Below are 25,486 nucleotides of genomic sequence, written 5' to 3' on the forward strand. Positions count from 1 at the left end.
CCAGATTAACCTGACCAGATTTCTGTGTCAAAACGAATACAGGTTAGACTGAACGATAGCTGATAATGTGTTAACAGAATTCAACCGACCACAGTTGTGAAACAATTTTGCAGCAATAGCCAAAATTATCCAATACATAATTGTGTGTACACTGTGACTGAGACCAGTCTTTACATACCTCACTGTGACACTGATTGAATGCTTTCTTTCTGGTGTGGATCTGCTGGTGTTGTTTCAGGGAACCCAAAGTTGTAAAAGTCTTCTTACACTCATCACATCTGTATGGTCTCTCCCCAGTGTGGACACGTTGGTGAACTTGAGGTGTGCAATGTCGCTGTAGCGCTTCCCACACTGGTCACAAATGTATGGTTTAATCCCAGTGTGGGTCACTTCATGAACTTTTAACTGTGAGTATCGTACAAATAGTTTCCCACAGTGATCACATACGTACACATCATGTCCAGTGTGGATGCGTTGGTGACGTTTTAGCTCTGTTGGTGCTTGAAAGCTTTTTTCAACAGCGAGTCACAGTGGTTCGCTTTTCTACCAGAATGGGGGGATTGATGGAATCAACAACTGTACATGTTGAGTAAAGCCGTTTTCCCACACTGATCACAGTTTAAATGGTTTCACTTCACTGTGAATGAGTTGATGACTTTTTAACTGACACTTCTGAGTAAAAGCCTTTCCACACTGATCACAGTCGAACAATTTCACTCTACTGTGAATGAGTTGAATGTGTTGCTAGAGTACTCTTCTTAGTAAAAGCCTTTCCACACTGATCACAGTTGAATGGTTTACTCCACTGTGAATGAGTTGATGACTTGTGAGAGTACTCTTGCGAGTAAAAGCCTTTCCACACTGATTACAGTTGAATGGTTTCACTCCACTGTGAATGAGTTGATGTGTTTGCAGAGCACTCTTCTGAGTAAAAGCTTTCCACACTGATCACAGCCAAACAATTTCACTCCACTGTGAATGAGTTGATGTGTTGCTAGATTACTCTTCTTAGTAAAAGCCTTTTCCCACTGATTACAGTTGAGTGGTTTAACTCCACTGTGAATGAGTTGATGACTTGCTAGAGTACTCTTGTGAGTAAAAGCCTTTCCACACTGATTACAGTTGAATGGTTTCACTCCACTGTGAATGAGTTGATGTGTTGCTAGATTACGCTTCTGAATAAAAGCCTTTCCACACTGATCACAGCTGAATGGTTTAACTCCACTGTGAATGAGTTGATGGCTTTTTAAGTGACTCTTGTGAGTAAAAGGCTTTTCCACACTGATCACAGCTGAATGGTTTAACTCCACTGTGAATGAGTTGATGGCTTTTTAAGTGACTCTTGTAAGTAAAAGACTTTCCACACTGATCACAGTTGAATGGTTTAACTCCACTGTGAATGAGTTGATGGCTTTTTAAGTGACTCTTCTGAGTAAAAGCCTTTCCACACTGATCACAGCTGAATGGTTTAACTCCACTGTGAATGAGTTGATGTCTTTTTAATAGAGTCTTGGTAGGAAAAACCTTTCCACACTGATCACAGCTGAATGGTTTGTTCACAGTGTGAATACGTTTGTGAATTCTGAGCTTTGTTGCTGTGATAAAAGTCTTGCCACATTGCTCACAACTGAGCGATTCATCTCTTTTTGCTGTTGTTGCCGAACCATCCTTATCCTCCTCAGAGGTCCGACATCTCACTCCATTGCTGTGTTTACATTTCTGTAGCAAAAGACAAAGATAAAAACAGAGGCAGTGATGGAAGAGCAATCATGAAAAAATTTAACCTAAAAGTCTCAATTCCATGTAGGGCTAAATGATTTATCGTTTTCCGATCAAAACCGCAATTTCTGAAAGCGCGATCATGTGATCGTCAAAGCGCCGTTTTTTTTGAAGTGCCCCTGACTGACCCAGGATCTGTTGTGTTGACTATTTTGTGGCACATGCCCCTACGGCCAAGCTGACCAATCAGAAGCGACATGCTCCTCGTGGACAGGTCACGCTAACCAATCAGTATTAACCGGCTCCTCGTGTTTTGAAATGGCGTCAGCGGAACCAGAAGTGGAGTTAATCCCCAAGAAAAGCGGCACAGCGGTCATTTGGGAGTATTTCGGTTACGAGGCTGCAGACATTCACCAGAAACAGGTACTGCGCAAAGCTTGCCGCTCTAAAGTTGTATGGAATTAATTTCCTATCATAATTCAAGAGCATTTTAAATTGATTTGAGGGCAGCATTTATCAATTTCATTCTCAGATTTTGTGATATTGTCTCTTAGAACTCTGCTCTCGCGCTCAAATTTGCTCTGCGCGTGCTCAAACGGTGTCCTCTTACTCTGTTACTATGCTGCTCGCGCAGATTTCCTGCGCTCAAACTCAAACTCTTCCTCTTGTTCTCACGGAACTTCTGCTCACGGATCTCTGCTCTGCTCTCAGATTTTCTGTGTATCAACGCTGTCAACCAATAGAAGGCCGGCTAGCTTTGACCAATCAGATTATCCCTGTTTGTATACGGGTGCGTTCGCTGTTTTCTGAGGAGCGTCGCATACGGGCGGGCACTCTTTCAACAGGTTTTATCCACTCCCTACCTCCGGGACTGTAATAAATGTGATTTCGTTTATTTTTTTGACCACTGTTGGAATAAAATATAATTCAATGCATACAACAGCGTCCGAGCTTTCTCATTAAAATGGCTATATTGTATAATAATAGCGGCATCGAACACTGCTCTTTGAGGTGTCCTGGTGGAGAAAACAATGTCACCATCCTGAAGCTAGCAGCGGGACAGCAGACGGCTGCCATCTTGGTCCGGTCATCGTATTTCCAGTTCAGCAGCAGAAAGAACCAGATGCTAGAGCACTGTGCCGCATATTCGTGTTCAAATCGCCGGATCGTCGAAAACAGCGCACGAGGGATTACTTTTCACAAGTAAGATTGAACATTACTATTGGTTGTATTTTGTGAATCGAATATTACTGTGCTGTATTTATGCCCACCAGCGAAATCATGGCCAGCTAGCTAGGCTATGTTTACTGCTGGTGTTGACCCGTCTGTGAACTGAGACTTTATAAGTCATATTCCATAATACTGACTTAGATTACAACTGACACAGGAAAGCTAAAATATATATTACTGGTATAACATTGACCAGCAAATTTTACACAGGTGGCACAGACTGTATTGTTCACATGTAATTCACCCTAACAACAGTAAGCTACCTCTAATGTCTCATACCCACCCACTTACTTAAAAATACAGACAACTGAACATCTGACTGTAGAATAGTTTGCAAACAAGGTTATTTACAGTTTAAGCAGTTTGGGTTCATTATCAACAGATATGCATCAAAATAGGAGTTTTGTTGAAGAAAGGTTGGAAGAAATTTGAAGAAAACCTCTTGACCGCTTTTGTAAGATGTTTTTGTATAGACTCTCCCAAATCTTCCATTTTCATTTTGAAGGTGATGTGTGCCGTGCAAGCTTGGTCAGAGATGCTGTACCATCATCATTTGACGAGAGCTCCCACCTTCTAGCTCTGAAAAACAATGGAGGCCTACTGATTCCATCACAAGGCACAGTGAAGGTTTGATTTTATAATCTTGTTTATTTTTTTATATTTGCATGTTAAAGTTGCTTTGTTCTTTATTTTCTCTGTACTGTAAAGTGTCTTTTAGCACTGTGTAAAGCGCTATATAAATATAATTTTTAAAATTATTATTATAAGGTGCTGAGAGTTGCAGAGAGGGTGATTCGCCAGGCTTCAACAAAGCAAGCTCCAAAGGTGTCAACAGTCACACACGTCTGGGAGGAGATTGGAATGGAGGTGGTTTTTCTGCTTGGGGAACACATTGAAGAAACACAGTTTGGTATCGACAACCAACATTCCAGCTTGTTGTCATTGGTTGTGTCCGTGGCTGCACCATGTTGCCAGACTTACACACGTCGACAAAATTGTTGGTACCCCTCAGTTAAAGAAGGAAAAACCCACAATTCTCACTGAAATCACTTGAAACTCACAAAAGTAACAATAAATAAAATTTATTGAAAATTAAATAATCAAAAACAGCCATTACTTTTGAATTGTTGATTAACATAATTATTTAAAAAAACAAACTAATGAAACAGGCCTGGACAAAAATGATGGTACCTCTATAAAAGATTGAAAACTATTTGACCAGAGTGACATGATTAACTCAGGTGTGTCATTTAATTGACATCACAGGTGTTTCCAAACTCATAATCAGTCAGTCTGCCTATTTAAAGGGAGACAAGTAGTCACCCTGCTGTTTGGTGAAAAGGTGTGTACCACACTGAACATGGACAACAGAAAGCGAAGGAGAGAATTGTCCCAGGACATCCGAAAAAAAATTATAGACAAACATCTTAAAGGTAAAGGCTATAAGACCATCTCTAAACAGCTTGAAGTTCCTGTGACAACAGTGGCTCATATTATTCAGAAGTTCAAGACCCACGGGACAGTAGCCAACCTCCCTGGACGTGGCCGCAAGAGGAAAATTGATGACAAATTGAAGAGACGGATCGTTGGAATTGTATCCAAAGAGCCCAGAGCAACCTCCAAAGAAATTAAAGGTGAACTCCAAGGCCAAGGTACGTCAGTGTCAGATCGCACCATTCGTCGTTGTTTGAGCCAAAGTGGACTTCATGGGAGACGACCAAGGAGGACACCACTGCTGAAAAAAACTCATAAAAAAGCCAGACTGGAATTTGCAAAAATGCATGTTGACAAGCCACAAAGCTTCTGGGAGAATGTCCTTTGGACAGATGAGACCAAACTGGAGCTTTTTGGTAAGGCACATCAACTCTATGATCATAGACTCAAAAACCAAGCATACGAAGAAAAGAACACTGTCCCTACGGTGAAACATGGAGGAGGCTCAGTAATGTTTTGGGGCTGCTTTGCTGCATCTGGCACAGGGTGTCTTGAAAGTGTGCAAGGTACGATGAAATCTGAAGACTATCAAGGCATTCTGGAGAGTAATGTGCTGCCTAGTGTCAGAAAGCTTGGTCTCAGTCGCAGGTCATGGGTCTTCCAACAGGACAACGATCCAAAACACACAGCCAAAAACACCCAAGAATGGCTGAGAGAAAAGCGTTGGACTATTCTAAAGTGGCCTTCTTTGAGCCCAGATCTGAATCCCATTGAACATATGTGGAAGGAGCTGAAACATGCCATTTGGAGAAGACACCCATCAAACCTGAGACAACTGGAGCTGTTTGCTCATGAGGAGTGGGCCAAAATACCTGTTGACAGCTGCAGAACGCTCATTGACAAATACAGAAATCGTTTAATTTCAGTGATTGCCTCAAAAGGTTGTGCAACAAAATATTAAGTTATGGGTACCATCATTTTTGTCCAGCCCTATTTCATTAGTTTGTTTTTTTTAAATAATTATGTTAATCAACAATTCAAAAGTGATGGCTGATTTTGATTATGTGATTTTCAATAAATTTTTATTTATTGTTACTTTTGTGAGTTTCAAGTGATTTCAGTGAGAATTGTGGGTTTTTCCTTCTTTAACTGAGGGGTACCAACAATTTTGTCCACGTGTGTACATGTTTGGTTACAGTCATTCAGTATGTCTAATATTTTGATGTTAAACCTCAGGGACAGTCTTAAGAATATTTTAAAAGAAAATGCTTGAAACCTGAAACTTCTGGGTTCAACTGTCTGAATTTCTTGACAAGGAAAAGGCTGGTAAACTCACAATGCTCAAAAGTATTATTCTCTACCAAAGAAAATGCTGCTCTTTACCTTCCTGAACAACTTGCTTGAAAAACAAGACTTTTCTTCCGTTACTTATCTTCATCACCATGTAAGACATTTTCATAAAGTATGATCAGCAGCTAGTTCAGCCTCAAACAAAAAACAAGCAGCTTCCTAGCAGTCCACCATTATATCCTCAGTACAGCTGCTTCTGCAGAGCTCCATCTCTCCAGCCATCGTCACCTGGCTTTGGTCGGCCCATCTAACCAACTGGAGCAACTTTACACATTTTAAAGAACAAATGAATGATCATAATGTTACAGTGGTATGTTTCTCACTTTTTGTGAAGAATCCATGTTTCCTCCGTTGTTGAGCTCAGACTAAATGGCTGCCAACATTCCTCTGCTCCTCCGTCAGACTCTCCTCCTCCTGCCAATCACCTGTCACATCAAACACATCTTCATTAGGATATCACTCTATACACAAGTGTCAGAGTGTCCCATATGTTCATCAGCCAACACAGAGGACACATTTCAACTCAATAGTTCACTTTTAGCTCTTTTCAATTTCACCTAAAACTGATACAAATGAACTTAAACTGTTAAAAATAAGGAACATAGACAGAAAACAGACATGGAAAAAGAGAATAAAGAGAACATAAAAATGCTGCTGCAGGTGATTCAAGACAGGACTGCTGGTAGAAAACTGAGAATGAGAAGAACTTTGTCATTGCACACTTTCATATACAATGAAATTTAATTGGAGCTGCCCTGCTTATGCTGTAAGTTAGTGAATGTACTTTACTGCTCACTGTTCTGTTTAAAGGCAGCTCTCACTCTCTGTTCTTTGCACTCTCCCATAGTGTCAAGTGTCCTCCCACTTTCAATGACAGGTGATTCTCATTGATGATTTTTCTCACAGTTTGTGCAGTTTCCCCACTTGAAAAAGGATGTTTCATCTACCCAGGGTTTGAGCAGGACTCCACTCATCAATCAGACAGTTGCTTTCTTTCTTTTCCCTCTTTTATTTTGCAGTGGTCGCAAATGCATGAGATACAGAGGTGGCAACTTCCATAAGTCCACACGTTTAGTTGATAGATTAAGGTGAAAAACCTTTAAACAGAACACAAAAGGACAATGTTGGCATTACTGCATTCAGCAAATTGTAACAACCATTCCTCATGGACATTTTCACCACATTGGCAAATGCTACTCCACTCAATTTATGTTTGTCAACCTCAACACCACATAAACTGAAGCGACAAATCATGGCATGAGCAATATTCAACCCAACACTATACCACACATGAATTTATCTGCAGTTTAAAGAGTTGATTTTGAATCACAGTTTAACAAATTACTCTGAGCATTTTTATCAAAAAAATGTTTTAATCATTTTATACTTTTTACTTCATGGTTTTAAAATTATTTGAAGTGCATAAAGTGCTTTTAAAGTGCAATCCTTTCCAGATCCAATGGGGAGTGCCAGTGTTTACAAACAGTGACGTCACGAAGTCACGTGATTCCCGCGCCGGTTGGCAAAAGGAACCAGAGGAACAATGGCTGACGATAGCAATGCGAGCTATCCTTCCATGGAATTGTCCGATTATGCTCAATCCTTACCACCTGAGGCCCGACAAAGATATGTGAGTAAGCTGAGATATCAGGGAAACAGTAAAACCTTGCCAGATCCCTACAATTTGAAGACTGGGTGGGTTGAAGATCCGTCATTGTGGCCGGACATTTTTACCTGATTGACACCCCTGGGCAGTTCACCCTGTTAATCCTCAACAAGCTGTCAAAGAAACGTCAAGAAGTTGCTGTATTTTGTGTCTGCAGTATGGCTTCTATGTGACAGTAACAGACCCACAGCATTGGTGATCGAAAATAGGACAATTCTAAAAAACGATCGCCAGACGCATACAGAAACAAATATGGTTGCAAATATGAGGCTGCTGGCTTCAGGAGATGTTATTGAATATGCTTCATTCGACTTTAGTATACTTTCATCTAGGGCTGGGCGATATGACCAAAATTTTATATCCCGATATAGCTTATTTTATATCCCGATACGATATACATAACGATATAGCATATTTTATTGTAAATTCAATGAATGAATGGGACCGGGCAGCGGCATACCTTACAAAGTACGGTAGTCTGATCCTTGTCGGTCTTTTTAAATCCAAACCACCACCATATGACAAAAGTTCCCCCCTTAGTGAGTATAAAACATCCAAATCATGCATCATTCAATCAAGGCAACAACAAACCACTGGTGGTGGGGACGCGCGGGGGGAACTCTCTTGCGCGCAGGGAGGACTCTCCGGCGCGCCGACACCGCCAGAGGAACCAAAAGTCGTTAAACCAAAGAAAAAGACTTCTGCAGAAAAAAAGAGACGACTTCCTTAAACAAAGACGTGGTTTGACAAAAACATATGAACTTAGAAGCCAGATTAGGAAAGAACCTGACAAAAAACCTGAATTATACCCAAACTTGACCCCATATAAACCAGCTGACTTTGAAGACAGAACCCCAAAAATTGACAGAGAGTTGTGTCCTATGGTGGAGGTAGCAAATCCACGTTTCGGTACAGCTGTTGAAGGTGTTCAGGACACCCGTGAGACTATTTTGGTTTACAGACCATGGACAGGCAGAGACATTGACCGAGCACTAGCAGGAATACCAAAACCAGAGGAAGACCCTGCAGGTGCAGTAGAGTCCTTAGAAGGCCTAAGAAAAAGCCACCATTTAAACGGTCCTGAATGCCATCAACTGGTTAGAACCTATTTGGGCTCTAAGTTCTGTCGTGTTGAAGGAAACTTTACAGGACATGGCACTAACCATGACCCTTTAAAACATGATAGTGAAGACTTAAAAACTGCATTTGATGCGCTAGTGGACAGAATAAAAACAGAATTCATGCGAAAAGCCGATTTTACACAAAAAGCGCAGTGTAAACAAAAGGAAGGAGAAGAGCCTGTTGACTATAGACATAGATTGGAGAAGGTTTACAAGGCTCACTGTGGCATGGACCCTTCTAATGATAAAACTGGACCCTATCAACAACAGCTAAAAAGGGCATTTATCTCTGGGCTCCAACCTTCAGTGGAGTCATTCCATCTCATTTCAACAAATCTGAGGAAATTTTGTTGCATGACCTCCTCTGATCATCTCCAAACTTTTTTTTTAACTATCCCAACATAAGAATAGATTACTTGCAAAGTTTTAACATCATATGATTGCTATTTGCTAAGTTATAAAATATTTAAATCCCTATTTTTCCACTCGGAAATTGATATTTTAGGTAGAAAGGCTTGATTTAGGAAGATAATACTGGGAACTGACTGATGATATAGACTTACAAGTGATCTGAAGGGTTCAAACACCTTAACAATAGAGCAGGAAAAAAAAATTTGGAATGAATATACCCATTTCTCTGTGGTACAGGGCAATTTAAAAATTTGGCGAAAATGGCATTTTTCAAGAATTTAGGCATTTTTTTCACAAATTTTAATAAGTAACAAGGTTCATATGTTATAAAAATCTCAAAGTACCTTAAAAGTTCTCTCTAACCTAAAAATATCCAAGAGCTAGCTAGTCTCCTTAGACCTCAAAACGATGCCTATTTATGAAACAGACTGAAAAACACCATACATATATTGGCACAGAAACCAATGTGGGACATGGAGTAGAAACATGAAACTTTGTCTGTATAACAATAAACATCCGAATAATTGATATCTGAAGTATCAACATTGTTTCTTGAATCCTTCATGGCCAATTTAACCAAGAAATGCACTATGTTTTATAGGCGTTTTTTTAGGAATTCTAACTAATATATTGCAGTTAAAATGAGTTATATTGCCTTAGGTCCCATGTAAAACATGTAATTTGTCCCCAACTTATCACACCACTATTTCTGTCCTTTGAACTGCTTGAATTTCTCTGAAATCAGGCCATCATCTGCACCAGATATGTGGTACTGTCCACCACGGCGTGTTGAAGGAGCAGTGATTGGACAGAGGATGTGGGCTGTAGGCACCCACACTACGTCATCCTTTCTAGGCCATGTGAACTTCTTGCTGGGACCTTTTGGGTGCATGAATTTCACTTGCAAATCTTCAAATTCAGCTGATAAGTCAAATACGATACCGAGGCTGTCCTGAGAATGCAGTCTGGGAGTGATGCCATTTCTTCTTATTCAGTTACTGTATGAAAGAAAAAACAATGTCTATATAATAATTAACTTCAGATATGCCCTTTGTAACTTATACTACGATGCTGATGCTTCAGATTCATCTTTCATCTTTAGTTGGTCATGTAAATGGTTCCTAAAAACAAAAACGAGGATCAAAATGTATAGTAAATTGATTCAGCAGTTGCTCATCTTTGGCACAAGAAACAAATATGAAAGTAAGTTCACACATACTTCACACATACTAGTTCCTCCAAAAAAAATTTGAACCGCGTACCATGTATCCCACATGCACTTTTTAATGCCTAAAGTTAGGCTATTTTGGGTCTACACCTGAGTTCAACAGCCTATAAATCAATAAATAAGCTTTATTTTAATGTTTTAAAACTTTTACCTTATGCAACTTTCATTAGTAAAGAAGAAAATTCATTCTTTCAATGTCTTTTCACAAGAATAAGTCCTAAAATAGAGGCATGAAAAACCCAAAATAAAGTCGCCCATGAAATAATAAGGATATTTTGGGAAATTCCACAGTCCAGTATTTTTTTATTTTCATTCATTTCTATACTTTTCTCACCAGAAGGGTAAAAGTTCTGGAAGGGGAAAAAATTCTGACCATGTAAAAGGAGTATAAATTGCTTTTTTTAGTAGTTTAAAACCCTAAAATCATAGGCGAGGATTAAGTTTGGACTGACTATGGGTATTAGATTAGATCATTACTGCTTATACTGTATGTTTATAACCATAATACTTTGCATTTGTTCATAAAATTACCCAAATAAAGCCCAAAAAATTTTTTGGGAGGATCTGAGAAAGTGGTGCAACAAGCATTTGTTGAATTGACATGGAATGACTCAGTGAAGAGTTTTGTAGTGAAACACTGGGTTGGACAAAATACAGGCGCAGTTGATGCTGTAGATTGAGCAGTACATGCCACTGCTGCCATTGAGAAAAAACTAACTAAACCCGCGGCTGCGTATTTTTCTGATGAAACGCCAACCTCCACAGTATTCTACTCTGGAACGTACAGAGGCAGAGGAGGTTTCAGAGGCAGAGGAAAGTTCCGTGGTAGAGGAGGTAGACCCCCCCACCTCAGATGATGCATGCTATATATGAGGCAAAACAGGCCACTTTGCACGCAATTGCCATACAGGAAAGCGTGTATACAATCCAAATAGCACACAAAATTGACAACTAATTACAAGCTCCTTGGAGCCAAAGGAGGAGGGGGTTAACACCTCCCTAACCCTCCCCTACCATGAAGAAAATAAAAATCAAACTATGATGCAGACCACCACAGACACGCCAGACGTAGATGTTTTCGCAGCCCTACAAGCATGAGCTGTAAATGAGGATTTGCCCTATAGAAAATTAATTATAAATGGCCAAGAATTTGACTGTTTGTGTGATACAGGAGCCTGCAGAACAGTCTTAGAAGAATCACCTCCTCGAGTAAAATTCTCAACTAACACAATCCTAGTCAAAACAGCGAATGGTCAATTAGGTAATCATCCACTCTCTAACCCGGTCAAAATACGGGATAAACAAACGGGAGTGTATACCACCTCAGCAATTCTGGTGGATCACAATTGCCCAGTCAACCTATTGGGCAGAGATGCAATGACAGCATTAAAAAATTGTGTTATTCCTACAAAAAAAGGAATGACTTCAGCTGTCGTCTCTCGTGACGATAGCGGACTCAATATAATGCAGGGCAAAAGACCCCTACATTATTATTGGACTTATGACATTTCTGAGCATGCTGAAGGACAACCAGCCAAAACACTGTTAAAAAAGATCCAAGTTGCACATCCGCCCGCACAAACACAAATGCATGGTCCTGATGGACTACATGTCACCTTTAGATACAAAACAACACCACGATCCGATCATAGTTTTGACAAATGGTTCTCCGCACAAACCACCCCTCAAATAATCACCCTTCAACACATTTATCTAGATAAAGAAGGAAATGGCGTAGCTTCTGTTCTGCTATCACTTGCACAACTGAGATTCTTTAGGGGACAAATTCCCCATACTCCACATGTCTCTCTGTCCAAAGCTCCAACAACAGAGTGGCATCAACTTGAGGGTTTGTTGCGGAAAGCACAAGCCAACATCTATGAACCCATTCCAAATTCTGACTGGCAAAAAGGTCAACGTTATGGGTTCATGAGACAATCTCTTGGGTGGCATGTGAAAACCACACCATCCACACATTTGGATGAAAAAGAAACCTGATCTTTAATTTGTCTGTCTATAGAGGATTACCCAGAATTAACCCTTTAAGCTTCAGTCATTTCCAGCCGTTTTCAGTACAAAAAAATCGCTAATATTCTATTTTTAAATAAAAAAAATTACGAAAAATACAGGGAATATTGGACGGGCATCGCGAGGTGCATTTCCTTGAAAATGACCGAATCGGGGATTTTATACCGACTTCAGGACATGTTTTGGATAAAATAGTTTACTGGCTTGTGTCATCTGGATGTAAAAGGTTGGATTATGGCCGTTTTTTATGGAATCTTTTTTTTTGTGTATAATAATAAACCCGGAAATGTGAGTCGCGCTGTGTGCGTTGAAGCCGTGTATAGAGAACGGATGGATGAATATTTGTTTTTGTCGGACAAATGTGTTTTTCTCACCCGCTGTGGTAATCACATCTGAAAGTGGTTTATACCGGCGGATTCATGAGAATCTAAGCTTTCCATCGGTGTATAGTGTTTGTATAATCGTGTTTGCAGCCGTCGGACATTCCTGAAATTCCTATGCAAATTAGTAGGTGTACCGCCGGCGGTACACTGAAGCTTAAAGGGTTAAAAAACCTGCCCGGAGATCTCTGGTCTAACAGCCCTGCAGATGTAGGACTGATAAGAGATTTTCCACCTGTTGAAGTAAAAGCAGCCACCTCTTATCGACCACAAATTCCTCAATATCCGCTGAAACAAGCAGCGATAGAAGGTATAAGACCTGTTATTGCAGACATGGAAAAATCAGGGATTATTGTGAAAACAAAGAAGCGTGTTTGCAAAACACCCATTTTCCCTGTTTGAAAAGCACATACAGGAAAATGGAGGATGGTTCAAGATTTAAGAGCGGTGAATGATGCTGTACAGAAAACTACACCTGATGTTCCAAACCCACATACCTTATTAAATGAAGTAACTTCAGATAAAAAGTGGTTTTCAGTTATAGATTTGAGTAATGCTTTCTTCTCTATACCACTACATTCAAACTCACAACACTGGTTCGGGTTTACCTTTGAAGGTACACAGTACACCTACACACGATTACCACAAGGCTTTACAGAAAGCCCCCACATATACACTCAGGCTCTCAGGTGCTCGATGTCAACATTTCAAATTCCAGAACACAGCCAAATTTTGTTGTATGTTGATGACATTCTTGTGGCTGCAGATACGCAGGAACAATGTAAACAGACAACGATGGCAGTGTTACGACACTTACATGAGACAGGTCATAAGGTTTCACTAAACAAACTTCAGTTGTGGGCTCCGCAGGTGGTGTATTTAGGCCATAATCTTTGAAAACATGGGAAAGCTTTACTCACTGACAGAAAAACTGCAATCCAAAATGCTCCAAAGCCGCAAACAAAACAACAAATGATGTCATTTTTAGGACTTTGTAATTTTTGCAGATCCTGGGTTCCAGATTACGCAGTGTTCTCACAACCACTGCAGGATTTGATATACGGCAAGGAAATGTCGTTAACAGATGAGATTATTTGGACTGAACAGGCTGAGGAAGCTTTTAAATATCTGAAATTAGCCCTGCAAACTGATGTTGTTTTGGCTCTACCTGACTATAACAAACCGTTTGACCTGTTTTTTGACTGCAAAAATGGACACGACTTCTATTCTTACACAGAAACATGGTGCTAGACCTAAGCCTGTAGCATATTATTCTAAACGCTTAGATAATATCGCAGCAGGTCTCCCACGGTGTGTACAAAGTTGTGCAGCAGCTGCTCTTGCGATTTCTGCCTCTGCTGATATTATTTTATGTCACCCACTTTCAGTCCATGTTTCACACTCTGTGGCTGCAGTCCTGCTACATGCAAATCTTTCATTTCTGACTCATGCACGTCACATTGCCTATACTTCAATATTGTTGTCACAGCCACATATAACTGTGCACAGATGTAGCTCCTTAAATCCAAGCACACTTTTGCCCACTGAAGGCGATGGAGATCCACATTGCTGTGCGACTACAACAAATGAGGAAACAAAGCCACGACCTGACATTTTTGATCTACCACAATCTGGTTTTACTGATATTTTTGTAGACGGTTCTGCTTCAAAAGACATTCGAGGAAATAATTGTGTAGGTTATGCAATAACAACAGTAACTACGGTCCTAAAAGCAGAACGCCTGCCACACACGTATTCTGCACAGACAGCTGAACTTCTAGCAGTCATTAACGCTTGTAAGATGTTTGAAGGGAAATCACTTAACATTTACACAGACAGTCAATATGTGTATTCTTCTGTCCACCATTTCGCTCGAATTTGGCATAACAGGGGCATGAAAACCTCTAGTGGGAAATCACTCACACATGCCTCTGTTAAAAAAATCTTCTCTTCGCAATACAGCTTCCTGCTAAATTAGCGCTGTGTAAATGTAAGTCTCACCAAAAGGACGACTCCGCCATAACACGGGGTAATATCCTTGCAGATGTTGCTGTGAAACAAGCTTCATTCGGCACACAATGTTCTGAAAATGACCTTTTCCTCTCAGTAGACCTAAACATCTTGGCGGACGCACAGAAAAATGCACCCACGGCTGAACAAACTTCTTGGCTCAGACATGGAGCAGTTTTGCAAAATGACCTTTATCATATTCATAATAAGCCCGTCCTTCCACGTTCTCTATTCCCCACAGCTGCCCTGGTGAGCCATGGTTTGACACATGTCTCAACAGGAGGGATGGTACACATGATACAGAGACAGTTCTTCGCTGTAAATTTTTCTGACTTTGCCAAGGAATACTGCAGAAAATGTTTAATTTGTTGTAAGAACAATCCGCAAGGAAATATGAGACCAAAGAGGGGACAATTTCCTCCAGCACAACACCCCTTCCATACAATTCATATGGACTTTATTGAACTAACAGCATCAAAAGGACTAAAGTATTGTTTAGTGGTTGTAGATGAATTTTCAAAATGGGTTGAAATATACCCAACCAAAGATAACACAGCCGTAACTGTAGCAAAAGCTCTCTGCAACCATTACTTTCCAACTTATGGTATTCCCGCCATAATTAGATCAGATAATGGTACACATTTTGTAAATGCAATTATGACACATTGCTCACAGGCATTGGGTTTCTCACTAAAAAAAAAAAAAAAATCACTGCGCATATCATCCACAATCCGCCGGCCCTGTAGAACGTATGAATCAGACAATAAAAAACAGACAAGCCAAAACTATGGAAGAAACCAAGAGGCCTTGGCCAGATTGTTTATCCTTGGTTAAATTGTGGATGAGAATTACGCCTACGGGAGACACAACAATAACACCGTTTGAGATCGTGCATGGGAGACCTTTCCCACTTCCACAAAACAACAATCCACTGAATCTTAGTGAGAGAGAAATAACATTAGCTGATTGGATGATGCATACGTTAAAAACAAGAGAAGTTCAGAGTTCCAATAATCTGCCAGAGTGTTCTTCTCCTTTGTCTACACAGAAACTCCAGCCTGGAGACTGGGTCCTGATTAGAGTCCTGAGGAGAAAGAACTGGAAGTCGCCCAGGTGGGAAGGGCCGTATCAAGTACTGCTGACGACACCCACGGCAATAAAAATTGCTGAACGGCCCTCGTGGATCCACCAATCGCACTGTAAGCTGATACAACTGGAAGCCGAGCCAGATCAACCGACGGGGTAGCGGTGGAAGTCCGATACAAAGGGGTCAGTAGCACAATAGGGTGCTGACGTCTCAACCCGGTGAAGAAACCAACAGATCCGCGCCCAACTCCAGAATGGCTGTCTGGCGACTCCTGCTAGTCGCAGGGGTGACTTTGTCACTTCTGTGGTTTTCCTTCTTCCTCTCTCTCTCCTCTACAGGAACTCACAGGACTAAAAGAACCCATGAACACTCTATAGCAGCGACTTGGGAACAGAACGTCTGGTATAAAGCTATGAATTTTACAGCACAACAGAATAATGTCACCAATTGCTACGTGTGCTCACAATTACCTCATCATGCTACACATCAGACCATTTTCACTCCTATAGGACTTAATAAATCAGAAACAATGTGTATATTCGGAGAAAGCACACTCAGAATGATAAGAAATTTCACCGGTAACATGTCATACTGGTTTCCAAATTGTACTATTCATAAGGGAAAATGGCTGGATCCCACTAATTTTTCACAGGCTACGAACACCACATTGGGGGTAGGGATTGCACCATTACAAGCTAACATTCCTTTTCCATTGTGTCTCCAACGCACCTATGGCGATATGTACAGGCATCACTTACCAGGAACACCTAATTGCATCCATATAATATCACTTTCCAGTAACTCGTCTGCTATCTCATCATCAGTTCCCTCTATTGCAGGATTTAACACATCTTGGTGGTTTTCTGAGGATAAATATAGAACTGGAAAAAACATAACCACCATTAATCTCAGACCAAAAATCTCCACTCCACCGGAAATGATGTGGCAATGTGGAGGACTTCTTTACTGGTACTTGCCATTTGATTGGTGCGGTACTTATACTTTAGTTCATTTGCAACCTGCTGAAATTGTCATTTCTGACTAACAATTAGAGAACAGGACATATACACACACACACCGAATCCAAAGCCGTGAAACTAAAGAACAACAACCTGCTTTCAGTAAACTAAAACGTTTTTTTATGTCTTTTGTTCCTTCATATGTTACATCAAGATTGTCCGCAAGTGTAAATAAACTTTGGTTTTCTCTCAATAATCTCACTAACGCACTAACTGACATAACTGACCAGCTGAAAAACGATCCTGAACTTGAGGCTATCAAGCAAATGACACTCCAAAACAGAATAGCTTTAGACCTTCTTTTAGTAGCACAAGGAGGAGTTTGTGAAGTTGTTAATGACCATTGTTGTACATACATCCCTGATCAGAAAGGCAATTACACTTTAATCAGACAGAAATTGGATGAGATTAAAATAGACATTTTAAGCAACCGAGACAAAGGTATTTTTCCAGGCTGGGATTTTACCTCTTGGTTTACATCTGGTGGTATTTTTCAGACTATTAAAAGATTTGTAATTATAAGTGTATGTATTTTGTTACTATTTTGCATTTTTGCTACCTGCATTTTACCATGTTTAAGATCCATGATTTCTAAAATGACAACCACTTCTGTTGTTGCTTATGCTGCACTTGAAATGGAAGAACCACAATATGACTCCAATGATGAGAATGATGATGTTGAAGTGTAGTTTAATGACGTGACAGCAGAAAATGTTTTACAAGATGTTGTTAACTGATCTTCACACTTTTTGATCATGATAAACAGGAGGGAATGTTAGAGTTGAACTTGTAAATACATCTATCATAATCAAAACCTAGGGCATTAACTAATTGTATATAGTGTCTTTATATAATAATTTTCATTACATACCCACACACACGCATCTTGCTCTTCTAGTCAGTATATTTCCACTCTTTCAGCTTAGCACACCCCCTTGTGTAACTTGAGCTATTTCTTATCTTATGCTATGTTTTCATTTCTGCTCATGTATAAAATAAACCTTGTATGGGAGCAGTCTTTGTAGCTCGCACTAATGTGTCTTGTTACACTGTGCTGTGGTACCCTTGCAAGTAAAAGTTACAGTCTCCGTGTCTTTCTGGTTCAGTGAATATCTTCTTATGTTATGGGGGAGCTCTCAGCGGAGCTTCTCTCTGACATGCCGTCTGGCCGCGGAGTGATGTGGGTCTCCCTCTCCCCTCACTGGGACTGCTGCGGACTGACAGCCTGTGCTTTGGGACAGGGAGAAGCTCACAGCAGCACCTGCTGCTCGTTGAGGACAGTAACTGCAGAATGATCCGAGTTTTCCTGTCAGAGTCTCCAAAACGGCACAAAAAAGTCGCTAGATTTGTCGCTAGTCGCTTTTGACAAAAAAAAAGTCGCGAGGACGCCTTGGAAAGTCGCTAAGTTGGCGCCGCTGCCACGTGCCTGGGCTTGCCGTAAGGCCCGTTAGTGACGTAAAATACTGCCGTAAAGCGTGTTGTGCGACACTGCGATATAAACGATAGGATCTTCACATAAAACGATAGACATTTTCTATCGTCCAGACGATATCTATCGTCATATCACCCAGCCCTACTTTCATCACCAAAAAAGCGATCGGTAACACATGACAACACTGAACCAAACCGAAAGTGTAGAGATCGCTTCATGCGAAGGATGCAACACTAAATCAATATCTTTTGGTAAATATGCTCAAAGTTGGACATACTAAAGATGCTAAACTGTTGAATAGTTTACCTGAAGAAAAGTGGGATCCACAACCACGATCTCTGCTGCTTACTGGGGTCCACTTTTTCCGGCTGCCAACTTCTCTCTCCTGAAATCGGTATCCGGTGAAATTTCAAGCCTGATTCTTTCTTAAAACGCTTAGTATAACCAACAGCTACACATGATATTACCATTGTGGTAAAAACATGTGCATTTTCATTCACGAAAAGCGATAAATTTACGTATTTGCTCCAAACACAATACCGTTATCGTTGCAAGCCGTTATGCTAATGCTGGTTCTTGCCAACCGGTAGCCATTTTGTACCACGTGACCGTAACAAATGACGACACGCTGGCACTCCCCATAAATATATAAAAACCCACCATTACAAACAGGATGAATTCACTGGTCTTAGCTGGAACCCTCTAATTAGCACCAATTAGCCTGCAATCTTATTTTCAACTGAATAATTACAAAACACACGGCAATTATTGGTAAACAGACAAAGTTGACTCCGTGGCTAATGCTAACACATACTGCAGTGGTACACATCGGCAGCTTAAACAGTCTTTTAGAGTCTCCAGAATTCTGCTCTTACCGGCTGCAACCCGGATTTTGGAGATGAACGCAATCCTGTACAGTTTGCCGCAGATCTTGATGCTTTCCCAACAGAAACTCACGGATACTTTGTTTGAACGCGGTCACTTCGTCTCACTTCCTCCTCAGTGCTGCGTGTGTCCCCTTTTTTGCCGCCGGTGGCAAACCTGTAGCCGCAGTTGGTTCCGTCCCAGCTGAGTGTAGGACCTGTGCGTAAATGCTTCTCCTTTGAGTTTTCAGCTCCTTCCAATTCAATTCAATTCAATTTTATTTATATAGCGTCAATTACAGTCAACTCGTCTCAAGACGCTTTACAGAACCCAAATGCCTGACCCCCAGAGCAAGCCCAAAGGCGACAGTGGCAAGGAAAACACCCTTTTAACAGGGAAGAAACCTCGAGCAGAACCCGGCTCTATATAGGGGGGACCCATCTGCCTGCTGGCCGGGCGGGTTGAGAAGGACAGAAGAGGGCAAGGGGGAGGGATGGGAGAAGAGGGAGGGGTGGGAAAGCAAGGAAAACACAACACACATTTGGATACATGCATGACAGGATATGTGACACAGACAAAGTATAAGCTTAACATTGAAAACTGACTCATAATTTACTCTTATGATGTACGGCTCTGACATTAAACATACTCCATATATAGCTAGCAGTAAAATTCAAACAGTATGTAAGTTAGCATAACAGTATAGTGAAGGCAATGCAGAGTTGACTGGTGGAAAAAGGGAGTTGGAAGCAGAGGGCTGGAGGAAGGTCAGCAGCAGCATCCCACAGTGGACATGGTGGAGACTGGACCAGCTGGTGGAACATCAACCGCAGATCTGAAGCATCCAGCTCTGGGACCAAGCCTGGTCTTAAAAATAGAGAGGGTGTCTGCCTCCCGAACCCAAACTGGGAGCAGGTTCCACAGGAGAGGCGCCTGATAACTGAAGGCTCTGCCTCCCATTCTACTTTTAGAAATTCTAGGAACAACAAGTAAGCCTGCAGCTTGAGAGCGAAGAGTTCTACTAGGATAATAAGGTACTATCAGATCTTTAAGATATGATGGAGATTGGTTATTAAGAGCTTTATATGTCAGAAGAAGGATTTTAAATTCTATTCTGGATTTAACAGGAAGCCAGTGAAGAGAAGCAAGTATAGGGGAAATATGATCTCTTTTGCTAACTCCTGTCAGTACTCTCGCAGCAGCGTTTTGGATCAACTGTAGATGTTTGAGAGAACTATTTGGACAACCCGATAATAAGGAATTGCAATAGTCAAGCCTGGAAGTAACAAAAGCATGAACTAATTTTTCTGCATCACTCTGAGACAGAATGTTCCTGATTTTTACAATATTACGCAGGTGAAAAAAGGAAGTCCTACAGACTTGCTTTATGTGTGAGTTAAAGGACATGTCCTGGTCAAAAATAACTCCAAGATTCCTCACAGTAGTACTGGAGGCCAATGTGATGCCATCCAGAGTAACTATTTGCTTTGAAAGCGAGTTTCTAAGATGTTTGGGGCCAAATACAATGACTTCAGTTTTGTCTGAATTTAGCAGTAGGAAGTTAAAAGTCATCCAGGTTTTAATGTCCTTAAGACAATCTTGCAGTCTAGCTAACTGATCAGTTTCATCTGGCTTCATAGATAAATACAATTGTGTGTCATCTGCATAACAATGGAAGTTAATACAATGCTTCCTAATAATATTGCCTAAAGGAAGCATGTATAATGTGAAAAGTATCGGTCCTAAGACAGAACCCTGAGGAACTCCATGATTAACTTTAGTATGCTCAGAAGAGTTATTGTTGACATGCACAAACTGGAACCTATCTGATAAGTAGGATTTAAACCAGTCCAGTGCTGTCCCTTTAATGCCAATTGAATGTTCTAGACGCTGTAATAAAATGTTGTGGTCGATTGTGTCAAACGCTGCACTAAGATCTAACAAAACAAGTATAGAGACTAGTCCATTATCTGATGCTATGAGAAGGTCATTAGTAACTTTCACTAGAGCTGTTTCTGTGCTATGATGCACTCTGAAGCCTGACTGAAACATTTCAAACAAATTATTCCTTTGTAAGTGTTCACATAATTGATTTGCAACTGTTCTTTCCAGAATTTTAGAGAGAAATGGTAGGTTGGATATCGGTCTATAGTTAGCTAACACATCTGGATCTAAAGTGGGCTTTTTAAGCAAAGGTTTGATGACAGCAACCTTAAAAGCCTGTGGTACATAGCCTGTTACTAGAGAGAGATTAATCAGATCTAACATTGAAGAATTAATTAAAGGTAAAATCTCCTTGAAGAGTCTAGTTGGGATAGGATCTAAAAGACATGTTGATGGTTTGGATGTAGAAACTGTTGAAATTAGTTCAGAGAGACATATAGGAGTGAAGAATTCTAAAGATTCATCAGGTCTAACAGCCAATTCAAAAGCATCTGTGACATTTGTAGGAAGGGCCAGATTAATTTTATCTCTAATCATAACTATTTTATGTGTAAAGAAGCTCATGAAGTTGTTACTGGTTAAAGCTAAAGGAATACAAGGTTCAACAGAGCTCTGACTCTTTGTCAGCCTGGCTACAGTGCTAAAGAGAAACCAAGGGTTGTTCTTGTTCTCATCTATTAAAGATGAATAATAAGTTGTCCTGGCATTACGAAGAGCTTTTTTATAGATTACTAGACTATTTTTCCAAGCCACATACACTTCCTCTGAATTAGTGGAATACCACTTTCTTTCCAGCTTTCGGGATGCCTGCTTTAAAGTCCGCAGCTGGGAATTATACCAAGGAGCAAGTCTTCTCTGAGATATAACTTTCTTTTTTACAGGTGCAACACTATCAAGAGTTGTACGCAGTGAGGCTGAAGCATTATTAACATAATAATCCACTTCTGTGGGGGTAAAATAATAATAATTGCCTTCTGATTTATCAGTAAATGTTGCTGAAGTAAACAGTGAGGGTATTATTTCCTTAAATTTAGATACTGAATTGTCAGACAAACACCTACTGTAATGATATTTGTTCTCAGCTGCTAAACAATCCTTTACTTTAAATTGAAATGTTATCATAAAATGGTCAGAAAGAAGAGGGTTCTGGGGAAATACTGTTAACTCTTCAATTTCTATGCCATAAGTCAGGACAAGGTCAAGAGTGTGATTAAAACTATGAGTTGGTTTATTTACATGTTGAGAAAACCCAATTGAGTCTAATAATGAATTAAAAGCTGTTGTAAGGCTGTCGCTGTCTATGTCAACATGAATGTTAAAGTCACCCACAATAATAACTTTGTCTGAACTGAGCACTAATTCAGATAAAAAGTCTGAGAATTGAGATAAAAACTCAGAATAAGGAGCAGGAGGACGATATATAACAACAAATAAAACTGGTTTCTGAGCTTTCAAATTTGGATGAGAGAGACTAAGAGTGAGATTTTCAAATGAGCTGTAATCAGGTTTAGGCCTCTGGTTCAATTTTAAACTAGAATGGTAGATTGCTGCTACTCCTCCTCCTCGGCCTGTGATTCGAGGAATATGACAGTTAATATGACTAGGGGGAGTTGATTCGTTTAGGCTAACAAATTCTTCCTGCTGCAACCAGGTTTCAGTCAAACAGAACAAATCAATCTGGTGATCAGTTATCAACTCATTTACTAGCAGAGATTTAGACGAGAGAGATCTAATATTTAACAGACCACATTTAATTTTCCTGTCTCTGTGTTCTGTTGAAATAGTGGTATTAATTTTTATTACATTTTTGTGGTTACTATTTCTTTTGTATATTTTTGATTTGTGTAATTTATTGGATTTTGGTGGTCGGGGGACAGACACAGTCTCAATAAAGTTAACTGAATTACTGGAGGGTGACAGCTGTGAGGAAACTGCAGAGAGGTGTGTAAGACTACAGCTCTGCATCCTGGTCTTAACTCTGGGTTGTCATGCTTTAGGAGTACTAATAAAATCAGCCATATTCCTAGAAATGAGAGCTGCACCAGTCAAAGTGGGATGGATGCCGTCTCTCCTAATCAGACCAGGTTTTCCCCAAAAAGAGCTCCAATTATCAATAAAGCCCACGTCGTTTGATGGACACCACATAGACAACCAGCGGCGAAACGACGACATGCGGCTAAACATGTCATCGCTGGTCAGATCAGGCAAGGGTCCAGAGAAAACTACAGAGTCCGACATGGTTTTGGCGAAAGTACACACCGATGCCACGCTAATTTTGGTGACCTCCGATTGGCGTAACCGGGTGTCGTTACCGCCGACGTGAATAACAATCTTACTATATTTACGATTATCTTTAGCCAGCAGTTTCAAATTTGCTTCTATGTCGCCCGCTCTGGCCCCTGGGAGGCATTTAACTATGGTCGCTGGTGTCGCTAGCTTCACGTTTCTGACTATGGAGCTGCCAATGATCAGAGTTGGTTTCTCAGCGGGTGTGTCGCTGAGCGGGGAAAGACGATTAGAAACATGAAGAGGTTTGTGGTGAGCCGGGACAGCAGGCTTGAGTTTAGGACTGTTTTTCCTACGAACTGTCACCCATCCACCCGGCTGTTCGGGCGCTGCTAAGGGACGGCTAACAGATGCTACACTAGCTAAGCTATTGCGGTCCGCACCGGCTAAGGGGGCCTGGCTAGCTGCTAGCGGGTTATTTTCCATGGTGCGGAGCCGCGATTCCAATTCGGAGAGCCTCGCCTCCAGAACTACAAAAAGGCTGCACTTATTACACATATCGTTATCACTAAAGGAGGCAGAGGAATAACTAAACATGTGGCACACTGAGCAGGAGAGGGAGAGAGAGGGAGAGGAAGAGGCAGAAGCAGAAGCCATGCTAACAACACGACACAGTGCTGAAACAGGAAATGACGCAATACGCTCACCGTAACGTCAGACGTCGCCGGTAGGAGGAGTCACCTCAGTAGGTCACCAGTTTGACTTGACACATAGACTGCTTTGCACTCTGTGTCACCTGTACCTTCAGAGCTCTGAATAAAAGAACAAAAGATTTATTGCAAAGAACAAAAAGGTTTTGCCTCCACAGCAGCTTGTTATGAAAATGATTGGATTTGATGATTGAATGTTCTTATTCATTGTAATACTGTGTGATGTGTGCTAAAAGAGAAACAAGGACACGAGCTATCATCAATATTATTTCATCTTACATGTCAAATTTTTTTTTAAATGACATTATATAAATATGCACTACTGTTCAAAAGTTTGAGGTCACTTAGAAATGTCCTTTTTCTTGAAATCAGTTTTTCCTGCAGATAAATCAGATTGGTTTGACAAATGAAATGAAGCAGTTTATTATTATTATTGTAATTATTATTATTATAACCTTTATTTAACCAGGTTGTTCCCATTGAGATCCAAGATCTGTTTTACAAGAGAGACCTGGCCAAGATTGGCAGCACATAAAGTTTCAACACGTTACAAATACAGTTAAAAATACAAATGACATACAATTTACAATTGGATTTTAAAAAACTTGGTTAAAAGAGTTCAAAAGGATTAGCCACACTTCAGTTAAATTGAATATTTGCACTCCTGAAGCCTGGGTGTGATGGAGTTTATCATAGACTTAAATACATTCAGAGATACCAAACTTTGGAGTTTGAGCTCTGATTGCAAAGTGTTCCATGTACTTGGAGCAGAAAATCTAAAAGCTTTCTTCCCCATTTCTGTTCTGACCTTAGGAACAGTAAAATGTAAAAAGTCCTGAGATCGGAGACTGTAGGACCTATTAGATGGAATTAAAAGGAGTGATAAATAAGATGGAGTCATCTGAAGAATGGCCTTGTAAATCAGCACAGACCAATGACCAAGCCAGCGCACATATAATGAAGGCCAATTTACTTTACTGTATGAGACACAATGATGAGTTGAAACTCCACAGTTTGTCGTAAACCTCAGAGCACCATGATACACACAATCCAGCATGTGGAGGCATTGATCGGAGGCATTCATATACAACACATCACCATGATCATTTATCGGAAGAAAAGTTGACTCTACCAGTTTCTGTTTCACTCTAAAGGAAAAGCAAGACTTATTTCTAAAATGAAATCCAAGTAAAAGCTTCAGTCTCTTTACAGTGTATTGAATATGTGCCTTAAAGGACAGGTTTAAATTCTGAGGTTCAGACCCTCCAGTATTACTGATCATAGAGGGAAACTAACATGTAGAAATATGAAGGTTTAGAGCCAACACTGTTAGAAATGATGGAGAATAATCAGATTCATTTAAAACTATGACAAATAGGAATAAAATGACCAAGAAATGGATAAAGCGACCAGAAATCTGCATAAAATGACCGACATATGAGACAGAACTACCACAAATATGTAGCATAGCCACGCTATACCCAGGTTTCTGACGGCACAAGGGTGGGAGGCGGGCTAAAAGGTTGTCTATCAAATCCCTCTGCAGCAATTGGGTAGGTATACAACCAATCAACGCAACGAATAGGCTGACGTAGTTCAGAGAGCACCGGCGGATTGTGGCTAAGTC

At 40.5% G+C, this 25,486-nt stretch overlaps 1 long non-coding RNA gene across 5 annotated transcripts; it reads right to left on the minus strand.

Moving 5' to 3' along the window:
• Positions 1–1,044: 1,044 nt before the first annotated feature.
• LOC127537555 (uncharacterized) lies at positions 1,045–19,126 on the minus strand. Of its 5 annotated transcripts, XR_007947284.1 has the most exons (4): positions 18,991–19,109; positions 18,422–18,500; positions 6,057–6,158; positions 1,045–1,719 (listed from the first exon to the last, which is right to left on the minus strand). It is a non-coding gene; the product is annotated as an uncharacterized LOC127537555 (long non-coding RNA). The 5 variants fall into 5 exon arrangements; XR_007947280.1 differs by lacking the exon at positions 18,422–18,500 and having other exon boundaries at positions 1,047–1,719; positions 18,991–19,126; XR_007947283.1 differs by lacking the exons at positions 18,422–18,500; positions 18,991–19,109 and adding an exon at positions 6,681–6,768 and having other exon boundaries at positions 1,047–1,719.
• Positions 19,127–25,486: the final 6,360 nt, after the last annotated feature.

Source organism: Acanthochromis polyacanthus, chromosome 15, assembly GCF_021347895.1.
Source record: "Acanthochromis polyacanthus isolate Apoly-LR-REF ecotype Palm Island chromosome 15, KAUST_Apoly_ChrSc, whole genome shotgun sequence".
NCBI classification, from domain to species: Eukaryota; Metazoa; Chordata; class Actinopteri; family Pomacentridae; genus Acanthochromis; species Acanthochromis polyacanthus.